This window comes from Sinohyriopsis cumingii, chromosome 13, assembly GCF_028554795.1.
Source record: "Sinohyriopsis cumingii isolate HCF-2022 chromosome 13, ASM2855479v2, whole genome shotgun sequence".
NCBI classification, from domain to species: domain Eukaryota; kingdom Metazoa; phylum Mollusca; class Bivalvia; order Unionida; family Unionidae; genus Sinohyriopsis; species Sinohyriopsis cumingii.
In genome coordinates this window covers 2,556,365-2,574,576 of record NC_142973.1, presented here as the reverse complement: position 1 = coordinate 2,574,576, position 18,212 = coordinate 2,556,365, and the positions used below count along the sequence as shown (strand labels likewise).

General features: G+C 36.7%; 1 protein-coding gene across 1 annotated transcript in view; it reads right to left on the bottom strand.

Moving 5' to 3' along the window:
• The window catches only part of LOC149784851 (serine/threonine-protein kinase tricornered-like), a 163,849-nt gene extending 146,001 nt beyond the window's left edge, over window positions 1–17,848 (bottom strand). The window contains exon 1 of the mRNA XM_089978419.1: window positions 17,707–17,848. The gene's annotated coding sequence lies outside the window, so the exon portion shown is untranslated. The remainder of the gene's footprint in view (window positions 1–17,706) is intronic.
• Between the last annotated feature and the right edge of the window lie 364 nt (window positions 17,849–18,212).

The window sequence follows — 18,212 nt, the reverse complement described above, 5'->3', positions numbered from 1 at the left end:
ACAGTACTGTTGTAGTCATTTAAAAACATCTCAAATTTACGCAAATAACGTTTAATTTTAACATTCAGTTCTATTTACTGAAGAAGAAAAAAACTGTTGTGTGATATTAATTATTTCGTCCAGTGCTGGATTTAGACATGTGTGTGTGATTTGGATTTTTAATGTAGCTTTGACCATTTTTCAGTCATATCACTACATTGTCTGCAGTGTGGCAGTTTAGACATAGTGAGGTCCTAAGCTATGGGAAGCTGTAGCAGTCCTATTTGGTATAAAATAAAATTGAGAGGCCCCTTCAGACTCTGAGGCCCTAAGCTGTAGCTTGTTTTAGTTTATGTCTATATCCAGCACTGATTTCATCCCTACAATATTCACAAGTGATAAAATAGACTATGGCATCTGTGGATTGCATACGTTATATCTATTTATGCATGGTTTGGGGGGGGGGGTCTTCTGAGATATGAACATTGACAGACATAATATAATAATTGCGACTTCTCTGCGAAAAATTGGGAGATATTATGAGATCGGGAGGTAGATGAGGAAATATAAAAAAAATCGGGATATTTTTCTCCCAGCTTGAGAGTTGACAGGGCTTGAGTTTATTTACATCACCAGCCCGGAGCATGTGCCTAAAATGATGTCTTTGAGCACTAACCAGTACAGTACATAAACTATTATATCAGACAGCAGATTCAACTTTTGAATGTACAACCCAAATTTGGTTTCCTCCTGTCTGTTTCGCTCACCATGTTAATGTTTGTATTCGAGGACTGGCTAGTATTGCATCACAGGACCATGTGATCTGTCGTCTCATCAAAACTTGGAAAAACTCAACAATTTACAGAATTATGGTATCTTTCTACCTGCTTACGATATTTAATTTATAGACATTACAGTCAAATTAAATCTGTAGAGAATTACATACATAAAAGGAAGTCTGATTTCTGGTCTCCTTTAAAGGCGATCAGACAATATTTTTGCTCATAATGCCCCTAGAAATGCCAGGATTTGATCTACGTGATCCAGCGGGACCCAGACTAAGTTCTGGTTCATAATGAAGTTCCCTCCAATGAAAAAGAAGTCCTGAGATGTAAAACAAGTCCGGAGATGGAATGAGCTCTGATTTCTCATGGTTGGGTAGGAGACCCATCTGAAGTAATTTATAAATAATACATTCATCACAGAATTGATCAAGTAAGAAAAATATCTTCACGGTTAATTATTATGTGTAAATGTTTGCTGGAACACTATGGGAAAGACTTTTAACCCACAGACTCCTCCCTAATGCTCTTCAAAGCTAACCATCATCTCAGCTAGGTCAAGAGCCAATGATCCACTTTGTTCCACAAGGGTAATATGGAGAAAAGTGGATTGGCACAATTACTATGAGAAGATACACAAACTGTGTATGATCCCTATACCTAGAGAAACCTTGACGCATCAAGGCGTATAACTAAAATGATAAAACCAAACAAGATTAAATCTCTGCAAACACAATAAATGGTTACTGACCCCATAACAGGTAAAATCTTGTCTTATTTTCTTGGCAGATCACCTGCTGTCACAAACATTAAAGGAAACATAGGTAACAGACATATATAACTAGTATAATTTTTCACAAAACACACCAAGCACAAAAAAATGCACACAAGCAGTTCAAGATTATTTCACTAGTATCAATGACCACATAAATAAACCTACATACATTAATGGCAGAGTACAAAAAATAATGAAACAAACATCATTTCACCCTATTTGGTATGGAAATACCTTCCTACTGGATAACCCACCTACCTGTATGCATATAAATGCTAGTTCCATAGCTTGACTGTTGAAGGATTCAAAATTACTATGAATTTACAAGTATACATAAACATTACATGATTTGCAATGTACTTTTCACAAACACTATATGACTGACCAATTCCTTCACAATCTGTTATTCAAGATGTGCTATTTGGACACAGCTAGGGTATTGTGAAGGTGAAACAGACCTCTAAATCAAAGACACCTGACTGGCAAGTTGATGATTCACTGTTTTGGCTTAGCAACTGTAAATCCTGAATTGGTGGGTTGAAAGCCCTCTGTTATGAGCAGTATCAGCAACTTCACATAAAATACTCATGTCAAAGTCATATTATAATAAAAACAAAACACACGTGCATACAAACAAGTTACCAGTTGTACTCTGTCAAACAACAATTATACTCATCTAACTGCGCATAATGCACATGCAGACCGGGTTTCAAGTTGTCTGTTCTACTGATTACTCCAAGAACTGTTGACACGTCAATACTATACAGGCTACAGTATAAATCATCGCCTTCCATTCCGCATTTTCATTGGGACTCGAACTCAAATTCATTAGAACATCTTATTACTAGGATTTCTAATTTTTATTCTAGGATTATTCTTGGATTAATTTTGGATTTGATTCTTAAAACCATAAGTTCTTTTTCTTATTTTTAACTTGTTTTTCAAGGGAAATAAATTATTTACTAAATTTCACGAAGCTTGTTGTCTTTCACTCTTTTCTTGTTACTGTTTATGAGAACCTAAACACATAACAAGTCTTATAGCCTGTTTCACATTATACACCATCAAATTTCATGTTAAATCAATATATGCATATAGTACAAATCAACCATATTGTATGATTCACAATTTGTTGTTGACAACCAAATCTATAGCTTCCCTAAGTTTCCAATGAGCAACTAAAGGTAATTTCAAAAAGGCATAACAAATTAAATGCATGTATTTACTCAAGACTGAATACACATGGTGAATCAATCCTTCTCTCAAACAAATGTTGTACAAGGTTTGAAGTTCAAGGCAAAATGAAAAGTATAGCATGTCAGAATAGCAACTGTACCATATCAAAACTGAAATCTTTTACTCAAAGTTTATTCTTGTAAAAACATGTATTCCAGAGAAAATATTGTTTTTTTTTAACACAAAATAGAAATTTATTATGCATGCTAAAACCAAAGTTTTTATTTTAAACTGCAAGTGAGATTTCAGTTTTCTAAAAATCGGCACTGAAAAATCAACCCGATGTTAAAATCACGAAAATTTTAAAGCCGTACCGTTAAGCCTTCATTACATGCCTCTTACATAGAAATGGTCCCCTTTTTTTTAAGGGGAGAGGGGGGTTCCCCACCCCACAGCCCCATTTTTGTTTCTGGAATAGACCCTGTAAAAGAAACTGCTCTATACTAAATAATTCAAAGACAGAATGGATATTAAACCAAAAAAAACAATTCAAAGATAGAGTGGATATTAAACCAAGATAAGGAATTCAAAGACAGATTGGATATTAAACTAAAATAAACAATTCAAAGACAGAATGGATATTAAACTAAGATAAACAATTCAAAGACAGATTCGATATTAAACCAAGATAAACAATTCAAAGACAGATTGGATATTAAACCAAGATAAACAATTCAAAGACAGATTGGATATTAAACCAAGATAAACAATTCAAAGACAGATTGGATATTAAACCAATAGATCTGCATGTCTGCAGCTTGCATACCAGCTAACTTTTTGCCAAATTTGACTAAATTCTGTTCAGCATTTCGTTTTGGTTATTAAAAAATCATTCAATTATTTTTGTTTTTTTATTAATAGTTGTAATTTGAAAACAGAACTCTGTCATCTGTATCTGTATATAATGTACATCAAAGGTACACAGATAAATTAAAAAATGAGCCATATGACAGACACAGTGGCTACATATACCCTCCAATAAGACATGCTTTCCAAATGTATGGTGAATACTCTTCTCAAAGGTCCTTAACTGGAACAAAGCAAGTAGTTCGAATTACAGTTCAAGAGTCTTAGATGAGTACAAATTTGTTTTAGAATATCCTGCTTGGTCCAAATGTACGCATAGTACATATGATGACCAAGCAGAACATTAACCACATCATATTCTAATAAGCAAATTACAGTGCATTTTCACATGCATGTAAACAAGTTGATTTTAAAACATGTTTACATCAGTATAAAAATCAAACAATTCAAAAGAAACAAGCAAAATCTGCACTGACAATAGGTTTGCACTCATGCCTGACTGCCTTATACAGTAAAAACAAATTTGAAATTTACAATTGCACCTGTACAGGTAAGAGGTCAAGTCTTAAAATTACACAACTGCTAAGTTTGTGACTCAACTTGCAAGTTTATGTCATCCAATCAAATACTTCTGCAGTACTACTTTTGACTGACAGAGTTTTATGTTCCCTGGGCCAGTCCTGCTATCAAGCAATCAGGCATGTAAATGACCAATTAGGTGCCTATTCCACCCAAGTTAATCCTCGTTTTCACCACAGCCATGACTTTTAGTATCATGTATAGGCAGGTACCACAACACTGACTTGCCTCTACCCAATTTTATGATTAAACACAGGATCTTGTGAGTGGTGTTTACTATGTTAGAGTAAGAATAGAGGGATCTGGTTGTAACAGTAGACTAACAAGTCACAAATAAATGCATCCTTATGAAGCACTTCTAGGTTGCAGAAAAGTACATGCATAAGATTCACAAACCAGAAATATTACACAGATGAACCCATGCCTACATGTAATTTACAAACCAGAAATATTACACAGATGAACCCATGCCTACATGTGATTTACAAACCAGAAATATTACACAGATGAACCCATGCCTACATGTGATTTACAAACCAGAAATATTACACAGATGAACCCATGCCTACATGTAATTTACAAACCAGAAATATTACACAGATGAACCCATGCCTACATGTAATTTACAAACCAGAAATATTACATAAATATAACACAGATGAACCCATGCCTACATGTAATTTACAAACCAGAAATATTACATAAATATAACACAGATGAACCCATGCCTACATGTGATTTACAAACCAGAAATATTACACAGATGAACCCATGCCTACATGTGATTTACAGTCATTACTGGACAGAATGCTCACACTCAGGTTTTATCTAAAACCGTGGGACCAACCATTTAATTTTTTGTTTTGCAGAGGAAAGGGGCTAGAATTTATTTAACAAAAATTACAGCACTAAAATACCTTGAAAAAACATTCATGCCCTGCTCAGTTGAAGAAAAAAAAACAAATATATTTTATACAAGCTAGGAAAAAATTATCTTGTGGGGAAAAAAAGAAATATTCCCAGTGAAAAGAAATTCCAGCCCCCCCCCCCTCCAAATATTGAATGGTCGGTCCCTTAGATAACATACCATTTTGCTTGATGAGCTAACCTTGACACAGAATTAAGCAGAAACATGTCACCATCAGCAGATGTGAATTACAGGTAGTACTCCAACTGATGGCATTTTAATTCTAAATTATTTAGGAGGCAGGGGTTCAAACTAAAATGACATGCACACATTGGAAACTTTCATATTTTTTGGTCTTAAAAAGACCCACAATTAAAAGTATTCCACAACTTTTACATAAAGAGCACAGTTGTAAATTTTAGCATTTCAGAATGCTGCTAATTTGCACATAAAATGCATGTATTGTGAAATTTAATTAAAAGGGTTTGTGTTAAGTTTCCATAACGCAAGCAGATTCTCTTCTCTTGCCTCAAAGAAGTACCAATTGCATTCTCTGTTATCTTTTAAGGATAAGAAACTGGTTGGGGAAGGAGGGGGCGTAGATTTTATAAGTGTTCTGGTGAACCCAGTTGTCTTACCTATGCCTGTTGCTTGTCAGTATATGACTTCAATAAAACTTGCATACAAAACTTTAACACTGTTGATCATGGTACAACACATTTGGTGTTTTGCTCAAGTAGGCACCAGGAATGCCTTGGTCACGCATCATCATAAATGCTAGACCTCAAGTAATATTATTGTCTAACTGAGAAATGTTTGTTTTGTTGCTTTGACTTCTGTGTCTGCTTATTCAATGGAATCAGTAGTTCTACAATTGTAGGTCTTATCATGCGCATGATGATATAAACTCATCTGCATGGTTGGTAAAGTTGATTATGCAACTTTAGTCTAATACTAAATGGTAGAGCACTTAGGTCAACACATAATACTACCACAATAGTCATAATGGCATGTCCTGCAGCAGAGTACACATTCTCAAAGACATATACCATTGTATCCAAATGACAAAGACGTTTTTATATATGTGAAAGTTTATCGAACAGTACCGTGTCTTCATTTATGATAATCTGCAATAATGTACAAGGGTTTTGTAAATATAAAGGTGTCCTGTCTGAATAATTAGTAACAAACAAATCAATACGCTCCCAATTCATAGAATCAAATCTAATGATTCCAAAAATACTGGATTGTCTGTGTATCTCAGCTATGGTTTTTGCTTCTTTGGACTCGAAAAAGGTTCATAAATTCTTGCCCACTCGGATGCAAGTATATTAAAACTGAATGTATTTCTTTAATTATGATCATCCTCCCCATCTTCAATATGGCTGGGTTGCACGGTTCAATCACTGACAACTCAATTAACATAATTGGTTCTAAGTTTTCTTGCACAGTATCAAATAATGATGTTGCATACCTTTTTGATGTCTAAGCATGATAATTCCTAACATATATTATCAATATGTCCTGGATAAGCATATAAAAAAACATAATTTTTTTTAGCATTTCTGACAAACATGTTTGAAACACTCCACTGGCTTGGCAGTATGATGCCAGCATTAGATATGCTCATAAATCCATTCAAAATACAATAGGTGTCAATCTGTGAACTTTTCACCACTATATATATACATATATATATATATATATATATTGCAGTAATTGACTAATAATTAATTAACACAAAAGGAAAAATTTCTGGTTGAGCTATACTCATAATCAATATCTTTTAGCTTATTGGCTCACTACCAATTGTTATACATCAAGTTGCTTATGGTCATCTGATATGTGTTGTCACTATCAATGACAGCAGTTTAAATACAACACCAGCTGAACCTTTAGCATGCCAAACAACATACTGGCTGGCCAAGAGGGTCTTCAAACAAAAGTATGTTTCAAAGATTTATGCATGACTTATAATTGTAAATGACATCAACCATTATATCACTGGATTAGCTTTGATTTTTCATGTACAACCAACTCAAGCTTTGACATTTCATCAATTATTAAGCAAAATATTATTTTCCGCAAGCGGGAATCAAACCAGTAACCTGATCAGCAGTATAACACTGCAAGTGACTCAGGGGTTTTGAACAGAGACGTACCCATGGGTTTTGATGTGTGGAGTTTGAAACTAACCCATTTTTTTACATGCCGAAATTTTGACTTGTGCATCTTTTTGATGTAAGTAAATCTGGCCTCGAAAAAAAATCTTAATTACCCTTGATTTGCTTCCAGCTACATTTCTTACTAAGAATACACTGTCCATAACAAATTTACTGTAGCAAGCACTGACTGACATCTGCTGGACAATAGTTTAAACCACGATGGCAAATAATATTGCAACAATGGAAGATATACATGAACTGGGCAGAACTAACAGTTTACTGAAGTCAGGCTTAGGTTCAATTGACTTAGGTTGGATTGTTTTGAGATTATGTTTTAAGACAGAGGAAAAGGAAACAATTATGACATGAATGGACTCCCTTTTGATCAAATATCAGCATTTATGACTGCACTGGATTCATTTCTGATAAAATATCAGCATTTGTTTGATTACAGTTTAAATTATAATCAGTTATACAAAACAGAAATATATGGCTGCTTGCTAAGCCAGTTTTTGGCTGACTGGGATTATGTTTTATTGGCGATTAATTTGTTTAAATTGCAAAACTTATACATGTAATACCCCTAAACTTTTAATTAATGCATCATTCAGAAAAAATTCAGAGACATAACACTCAGTGCATACATCTGAACTTTAAAATCACAATAGCACAAAGAAGTATAATTTCTTTGCTGTCTCACAAATGACCTGGAGGTGATTAATTTTTCTGACCATGAGATTAAGGATGAGTGGAAAAATGAACTGACAATTATGTGATGTACATCCGTAATATCTGAATAACATATAACTTTCATAGTTGTCTGGGTATATTTTTGCATATAAAATTAGTGGAGCAGATGATAACATAATATGTTGAAAAGTTAAAAAATATAATAATGTATAACATATGCTCTGTGTACACAGTAACACAGAAACAGAAACACTTTTACAAAAGTGAGGTTGTATATTTCTTACAAAATACTGTACAGGTATTTCTCATTATTTAACATGAGACAATAAATCTTAAACATCAGTTGTTTCCGCCAAAAATGAGGAATCACAGCTATGGGCTCATGACAGTCCCAAAAAATTGATTCCTTTAGATTTTAGTTTTGACTCCTGAGATTTTTGGGGTCAAGGGTCATCTGACTCTTCAGTTTGGAAATATATTGAGAACCCTGTGTCAAGTCCACCAAAACACACTCATCAAGTAAACGAAAGAACTCGTACTAGAAGTTAAGAGGTTGGTGAAAATAAAAGCACACACCATCCTGATATTAAGCCTTTGTGAAAACTATGCTATTCTGAATTATCATTTGATGGATTCTTATATACATGTCAAGCATATATAGTCTTGTAATAATATTATAGGTCTCTCAAATAAATCCTAGCACCACCAGACAACAAATTAAACAGCTTTCACAATGGCGAGTATCAATTTGACTGGTTCTTGTATAATGAACAGACATGTATAACTTCACTTTGAGATAACAAGCACCCTAGAATTAAACATTTCTTGAAATCGGACTCCCTTGAGAGTTTAAGGGAAAGCATAAAACAGAACTTAATACATCCTTATACAAGAGTGAATCCCCTTAAACTGACAAAAAATATAGAGACCTAACATGAAACCAATATGTAAATATTGATTGGTCTTTTGGCACATCTCCACTGAAAACTACACCCATGTTTAAAGATTATGTCTGCAACATATTTCCAGACCGCTCCAGTGGCCTAGTGGTTAAAGCATACACATCAGAAGCGGGAGGTCATGGGTTCCAACCCCAAGTGAGTCATACCAAAGACTTACAAAACTGGTACCAACAGCTGCCTCGCTAGTTGCTAAGCATTAAGAGGTTAGTGTTAGGACTGGTTGGTCTGGTGTCAGAATAATGTGACTGGAGGGGACATCATTTTACACGACTGCGGCATGATGCCCCAGTACCAAACATCACTATAAGCTGCCATACTACAGACATCATAGCAATATGACTGAATTTGTTTAAAGCTACGTTAAAAATCCTAATCACACACACACATTTCCACACCTATATCCAAAGATTATGGCCATGCAAGCACTGATGCAAATCATGTACGTTAGTCAGCTGAACCAACTGTCACATACTCTTCTGAGAGCACCCTATTTTTCAACAGAACAGTGCCAAAGCATAATACATGTACTATATCATATCGGCATTCAATGTGTCTAGCCAAAACAAAATTATTTTCTTTCAGAGTTTTCCCCTTAAGAGCTGGTAGTATAAACTGTGATTACTTAATCAAATAATAACGATTCTCATACATACAGTGTACATGGATCATTGTGGCCCCTTACTGACTGCAATCACCCAACACAAAACTATGGTATTAAATGGAGATACCCTGAGGGACAATTCAATTACCAAATGTATGGCACTGGAAAACCCTAACCCTAAATGCCATGGTTATTTTTAACATGATTAATTTTTTTCTTCATATTTTTCAGTTTGCCCTATCGGTCTTTTGCATAAGGAAAAATGGTTGCCCAACATAAATTGTATTGCTGTCTCTGGCTAGAAGGCAGTGGATATTTCTATTCATGGAGTCAATGATCGAGACAGCGACAGTTTGTGTGAACAATAACTCTTATACTGCAACAGAGATGCGGGATTTCAGTGTTGGGAAAAGCAATGAAAAAAGATGTGCTACAAAATCCAAGCATTGATAATTCATTCAAACCAGTGGTTGTCCCCACCCCACACCAGTTCTCTGTAAACCATTACTAATTATCAAATCCCCCAACTTTCCAGAAACTAGCCTTTATCTCCAGGGAATTAAGATAATAAAAGACTAAAATGTGTATTTGAAGAGTTTGTCAATAGATAAAATGTAAACATGTTCAAACAAGAAAAACAACTGTGGAAAAAGAATGAAAGTTCCTTTACTATTACAGTAAAATAAACTGTAACTCAACTGGGAAAAACTCTAAACAATATTATCTGAGTATGTATAAAATAACCAACTTACCCGCAGAAGCAAGACCCCATCCCAATGTGGACCACTATTCCCCAATCCCATTGTATTTAAGTCTCGACAGAGAATTTACCATACATGTATGAAGAAATATTAAGAATGATAACTATGGATTTCAGTGATGATACATTGTTACTGATAGTATCTGTAAATGATAACGGTATCTTTAAATGATAACCCGTTACTTATGAACCATGTGAAAAAGCATCGTCCTAGATTTTGCATCGAAAGGACAAGGGACAAGGCAGGATAAAAGCCAAGTTATATATGTACGAGGTCACGTAACCAGGTGATGGCAAAGCTGGCACATCTTCAAAAAAGAGCATTTGGGCTAATATCAATCCAGAAAGAAAGCAAGGAAAGTTTAGCTGGTAGGTTAAAAATATTACCTATTAAAGACCGAATCTGTTTGAGAAAAGCCAAATTAATGTAAATAACTAAATTCCTTTGTATGAGGGCCTCAAGGTAGATTAGTTTTTAGCTAATTGTGTTACCCTCTTTAAATAAGGTTATTATTATAATTATTATTATTATTATTATGGAACATGTGCCAATGGTGGCATGCCAGACTCTGGAAAAGCATGTGTTACATGTGTCAGTTTTGTATTATATGTACTATAAACAACACATGGCACTCTACAAATGAGCAAACCTCCAAAAGTCCTGCTCTATACACTGGCACCCATTCATCCACTCACATCACAGGATGTCCTCCATGGAACCTGAAATAACAGTACCTGTATTTCAGCTAGAAACCAATGGTGGGACAACCCACCTCTTTGTCTGCCATCTAGAACTGCAAAATTAGCATCTATAGAAATTCTCCACATGCCTCATTAATTAAATTTGTTTTAAATACTTCAAACCTAAATCCCAGGATTACTGATTGCAATTAACAGTCTACCCAGATTAACTCATTTTGAGTTTAACTTGAAAAGTAGACCAAAATGTTAGATCTTTTTACAAATGGGATTTCTCAATTTGTTAGAAATTTCATATTTCTATGAAGACTTGATGCATATTGATTCAATGAATTAGACAATATGGCTGTTTATTTACCACCTAAATATAAACTCCATGGAAATTGCTCAGCAACATTTTGTTAACAGCCAGACACACACATTCGAGTTTGTGAAATCAGTCAAGGAACTGTGCACAATATACATAAAAGTCAATGGAAGTAACAATAAAGAGCTGTGCACACAGCATTGGATTCATAACCCTAAAGCCAGGAGATTAATACCAGCATTCTGTGCTGGATTCATAACCCTAAAGCCAGGAGATCAATACCCAGCATTCTGCATTGGATTCATAACCCTAAAACCAGGAGATCAATACCGAGCATTCTGCATTGGATTCATAACACCAAAGCCAGGAGATCAATACCCAGCATACAGCACTGGATTCATAACCCTAAAGCCAGGAGATCAATACCCAGCATACAGCATTGGATTCATAACCCTAAAGCCAGGAGATCAACACCCAGCATTCTGCACTGGATTCATAACCCTAAAGCCAGGAGATCAATACCCAGCATTCTGCACTGGATTCATAACCCTAAAGCCAGGAGATCAATACCGAGCATTCTGCATTGGATTCATAACCCTAAAGCCAGGAGATCAATACCCAGCATACAGTACTGGATTCATAACCCTAAAGCCAGGAGATCAATACCCAGCATTGTGCATTGGATTCATAACCCTAAAGCCAGGAGATCAATACCCAGCATTCTGCATTGGATTCATAACCCTAAAGCCAGGAGATCAATACCCAGCATACAGCATTGGATTCATAACCCTAAAGCCAGGAGATCAATACCCAGCATACAGCATTGGATTCATAACCCTAAAGCCAGGAGATCAATACCCAGCATTCTGCACTGGATTCATAACCCTAAAGCCAGGAGATCAATACCCAGCATTCTGCACTGGATTCATAACCCTAAAGCCAGGAGATCAATACCGAGCATTCTGCATTGGATTCATAACACTAAAGCCAGGAGATCAATACCCAGCATACAGCACTGGATTCAAAACCCTAAAGCCAGGAGATCAATACCCAGCATACAGCACTGGATTCATAACCCTAAAGCCAGGAGATCAATACCCAGCATACAGGATTGGATTCATAACCCTAAAGCTAGGAGATCACTACATTGGATTCATAACCCTGAAGCCAGGAGATCAATACCCAGCATTCTGCATTGGATTCATAACCCTAAAGCCTGGAGATCAACACCCAGCATTCTGCATTGGATTCATAACCCTAAAGCCAGGAGATCAATACCCAGCATACAGCATTGGATTCATAACCCTAAAGCCAGGAGATCAATACCCAGCATTCTGCATTGGATTCATAACCCTAAAGCCAGGAGATCAATACCCAGCATTCTGCATTGGATTCATAACCCTAAAGCCAGGAGATCAACACCCAGCATTCTGCATTGGATTCATAACCCTAAAGCCAGGAGATCAATACCGAGCATTCTGCATTGGATTCATAACCCTAAAGCCAGGAGATCAATACCCAGCATTCTGCACTGGATTCATAACCCTAAAGCCAGGAGATCAATACCGAGCATTCTGCATTGGATTCATAACACTAAAGCCAGGAGATCAATGCCCAGCATACAGCACTGGATTCAAAACCCTAAAGCCAGGAGATCAATACCCAGCATACAGCACTGGATTCATAACCCTAAAGCCAGGAGATCAATACCCAGCATACAGGATTGGATTCATAACCCTAAAGCTAGGAGATCACTACATTGGATTCATAACCCTGAAGCCAGGAGATCAATACCCAGCATTCTGCATTGGATTCATAACCCTAAAGCCAGGAGATCAACACCCAGCATTCTGCATTGGATTCATAACCCTAAAGCCAGGAGATCAATACCCAGCATACAGCATTGGATTCATAACCCTAAAGCCAGGAGATCAATACCCAGCATTCTGCATTGGATTCATAACCCTAAAGCCAGGAGATCAATACCCAGCATTCTGCATTGGATTCATAACCCTAAAGCCAGGAGATCAACACCCAGCATTCTGCATTGGATTCATAACCCTAAAGCCAGGAGATCAATACCCAGCATACAGCATTGGATTCATAACCCTAAAGCCAGGAGATCAATACCCAGCATTCTGCATTGGATTCATAACCCTAAAGCCAGGAGATCAATACCCAGCATACAGCATTGGATTCATAACCCTAAAGCCAGGAGATCAATACCCAGCATACAGCATTGGATTCATAACCCTAAAGCCAGGAGATCAATACCCAGCATTCTGCACTGGATTCATAACCCTAAAGCCAGGAGATCAATACCCAGCATTCTGCATTGGATTCATAACCCTAAAGCCAGGAGATCAATACCGAGCATTCTGCATTGGATTCATAACCCTAAAGCCAGGAGATCAATACCCAGCATACAGTACTGGATTCATAACCCTAAAGCCAGGAGATCAATACCCAGCATTCTGCATTGGATTCATAACCCTAAAGACAGGAGATCAATACCCAGCATTCTGCATTGGATTCATAACCCTAAAGCCAGGAGATCAATACCCAGCATACAGCACTGGATTCATAACCCTAAAGCCAGGAGATCAATACCCAGCATACAGGATTGGATTCATAACCCTAAAGCTAGGAGATCACTACATTGGATTCATAACCCTGAAGCCAGGAGATCAATACCCAGCATACAGCACTGGATTCATAACCCTAAAGCCAGGAGATCAACACCCAGCATTCTGCACTGGATTCATAACCCTAAAGCCAGGAGATCAACACCCAGCATTCTGCACTGGATTCATAACCCTAAAGCCAGGAGATCAATACCCAGCATACAGGAGTGGATTCATAACCCTAAAGCTAGGAGATCACTACATTGGATTCATAACCCTGAAGCCAGGAGATCAATACCCAGCATTCTGCATTGGATTCATAACCCTAAAGCCAGGAGATCAACACCCAGCATTCTGCATTGGATTCATAACCCTAAAGCCAGGAGATCAATACCCAGCATACAGCATTGGATTCATAACCCTAAAGCCAGGAGATCAATACCCAGCATTCTGCATTGGATTCATAACCCTAAAGCCAGGAGATCAATACCCAGCATACAGCATTGGATTCATAACCCTAAAGCCAGGAGATCAATACCCAGCATACAGCATTGGATTCATAACCCTAAAGCCAGGAGATCAACACCCAGCATTCTGCATTAGATTCATAACCCTAAAGCCAGGAGATCAATACCCAGCATACAGCATTGGATTCATAACCCTAAAGCCAGGAGATCAATACCCAGCATTCTGCATTGGATTCATAACACTAAAGCCAGGAGATCAATACCCAGCATTCTGCACTGGATTCATAACCCTAAAGCCAGGAGATCAATACCCAGCATACAGCATTGGATTCATAACCCTAAAGCCAGGAGATCAATACCCAGCATTCTGCACTGGATTCATAACCCTAAAGCCAGGAGATCAATACCGAGCATTCTGCACTGGATTCATAACCCTAAAGCCAGGAGATCAATACTGAGCATTCTGCACTGGATTCATAACCCTAAAGCCAGGAGATCAATACCCAGCATACAGCATTGGATTCATAACCCTAAAGCCAGGAGATTATTACCCAGCATTCAGCATTGGATTCATAACCCTAAAGCCAGGAGATCATTACCCTGCCAGACTAGCAAAGGTCAGCTGCCTTAATGTGTCACCGGGAAAGACATTCTGCTCCTATTTCTTCAGCAGTATATAGCCATAATAATGTGTTTAAGTGTTCACAAATATTCCAATAAAACTTGTTATGCAAAACTTTAAATGATGTGTATATTAACCACCTCTCTCTTTTTTCTTAACACATTAACCCCTGGAGGTTTTTATTGTTTTCATCTGAAATTCGAGTAGGAAACACATTTTGAAAGCTATTTCTGAATAAATCCTAAAATACCAACTTCCAGATGATTGTCCAATAACTTACTGCCTAGCTGGGTTAGAAACATCGTTTTTCATCGGCTATTTGGTCTGCACATGAGCAGAAGAGTAAAAGTTGGGAGTTCTTTTTTTTTGCTAAACGGACCCTATACCCTTTATTTTCGTATCGAGACCACTTTTTATTCCAAATGCTCATCTTCTCCTACATTTTGCAAAGGCTCATCTGTCTGCTTGCAGTTCATACTGGTCTGCCTTAGATATGAGACCAAAAAGTCTAAAATCTGGACACAAAATCGGATTCTGACCACGGGCAAATTTTGGGTAGAAAATGAGGGTTTTCCCTCTGTATTTTGTAGTGCAACTAGAAATTCCAGATTTTTTGGTATCATTGTAGAGCTACATCTGTCTACCTTTCTATAATACCACCCACTTTAGTATATCATACGTAACCTTGACGCTACAGAACTCGGCAGTGGGCTACTACCTCCTGCCACTTAAACTCGTCACCAGGGGTTAATGTGTTAAGAAGCTTGCTGTTGCTAATGAATAGCACATACTTGTGTATCACAATCTTGCCAGAATTGCCACAAAATGAACATGTTTGGGCTTCTTAATTATTTTCTTAACAACATGTTGTGGAAACCTTTTGTACAAATAGAAATAGCCAGATACCAAATAGATAATCTTTATGTTGATTATATATTTTTTGTGGAAAAAAATTCCAGAGACTGTTGTATGTTCACCACATGTGTCTTATTTATCTACCATCTGACATGGAGCAGTATTCAACAATCCCAAATGTATCCCAGCAGTCAATTTTACAGCAGAAGCTTGGACAACTGAGAACTGATAATTTTAGAAAGGTGAGATTAACGTTAAATATCATATTTAACAATAACATTCCACTAATTAACAGTCAAATAAATAATTGATAATTGTTTTCAAAACATAATTGATAATTGTTTTCAAAAACTCAATTAAATTTATTCCTGAAGTGATTAATGACATTGAGAGAACTGTCATAATTGCAAGACTAATCGTTCTATCTCAGTCTCTCTCTGCCCAGGGCCCTCTGGGGTTGAGGGAGGAAGAAGGCACCCAATATCTCAAACTGTCAGCAATTTCCAGAGTGTGCTCTGTTGTTAGACCCACCATTCCAACCCTGCCTAGAATTCATCTGTTGATACAGTAACATGTTTATCTCTCTCACTCTCTCTCTCTCAGGAAGGTGTAGATTTTGTACACTGTATTTCCAGCTGACATTTAACTGCTCTGTTGGGCAAAAACAATTTCCAGGAATTCAAATAAGACATAACTTTATGATTTTGATCCTCCACCTGCTCTGGAGAAAATTTTGCTTAAAAATGAAATATGTGATATCTGATAACATATATACTGATGACAAAACAAAGCATAATGACAACTCTGGTGGCCTAGCGGTTAGAGAGTCCGTCTCAGAAGCAAGAGGTCATGGGTTCAAACCCTGGCCGACTCATATCAAAGACTTACAATAATGGTACTAACAGCTGCCTCGCTAAGCGCTCAGCATTAAGAGGATAGTGTTAGGAATGGTGGGCCTGGTGTCAGGATAATGTGACTGGGTGGGACATCATGCTATATGTCTCCGGTATGATGCCCCAATGCTAGACATTACTATAAACTGCCACAATGCAGACATTGTAGCGATATGACTGAAAAATTGTTAAAAGCCAAGTTAAAAATCCAAATCACACACACACTATCATCGTTAAAAATCCTAATCACACACACACAAAGCATAATGTCCTGAATTTATTGTGTAGAAAAAATGTATTTTAAAAAAGTATCATTTTTGAGATTCATAGTTTGGGACTAAGCTTACAACATTTTCCAAGGAAGCAGTCCTCGATGTTAACTTTACCAATATGATGGAAAACCCTGTTATATACAATGACCATTGGTGAATTCTCAAATGGGATTAAGGCAGGAGCAAATTTTGATCATCTGTTATGTTGCTAAATCCACAGTGATTAATTGCTCTCTAGTGATACAATCAAGGTAAACAATCAGTAGCATCATAAAATGCTTTCAAAATGTGATTTATCATAAAATTGCCTAAGGTTTTTTGTTGCTGAAACTCTTCTTTTTCCTTGCAAAGAGTATACTAAGTAAATATAGAAGCAAACTTTCAGTGAGATCAGCGTCGAGGTCTTATACTAGCAAAATTACTGCTACTGCCTCGAGTATCACAATCAAATTGATTAAAAAATCTCACCTCATATAGAGCAGACAGCATCAGAATTTAGTCAAATAGGAACCTGAGGTTCAGCGATTTCATTTAGAATTATGGCAAGGTCTAATAAATATCCAGAAAAGCAAAGTGTATAGAGTCTGTTACCTCAAAGACACATTTTCCCATTATCTCATGAATGGGGGGGGGTACCGACAAAAAAAAAAAACCGCAAAATAACCCCACCTCCCCACTATTACGATCGGATTCAATAATAACCGTATGATAAACATATACTTACCCGGCCCCTAAGGAGTTTATTCTTAAGTTTCCAAATTGCAGCGGTTTATGCGTTACCACATAAGAGAAAATTTTCCTTCCTTGAATGACCTAATTCTCACAAACATCCGTAAAGCTAAGCAGTTATCTTCCTCCGTACAGGTGTTAAGTACAACATGCAACAGCGGAAATGTATACCTCCGCCAAGATATATGAGGCAATCAAATAGTTCTTCATGTACAAATATATGGCGTAATTACCAAATGGGGAAATATTTTCTCATTAGTTTCAGTTTTGTTATACTCTTCTTTATGAATATATCTGCAACAAAGGAAAAAAACACAGTCCCGTATATTTTTCACCTTATATAAATAATTGTTTAGCAACAATATATTCATACGCATATAGGCACACGATCCAAATTAATACGGGAAATCTGACCGTTAAAATCGATACTGATTAGAAAACATTTTATGAACAACATTTAATATTTATAATATTATCATGAATTCTTAAGTGCTGCCTTTT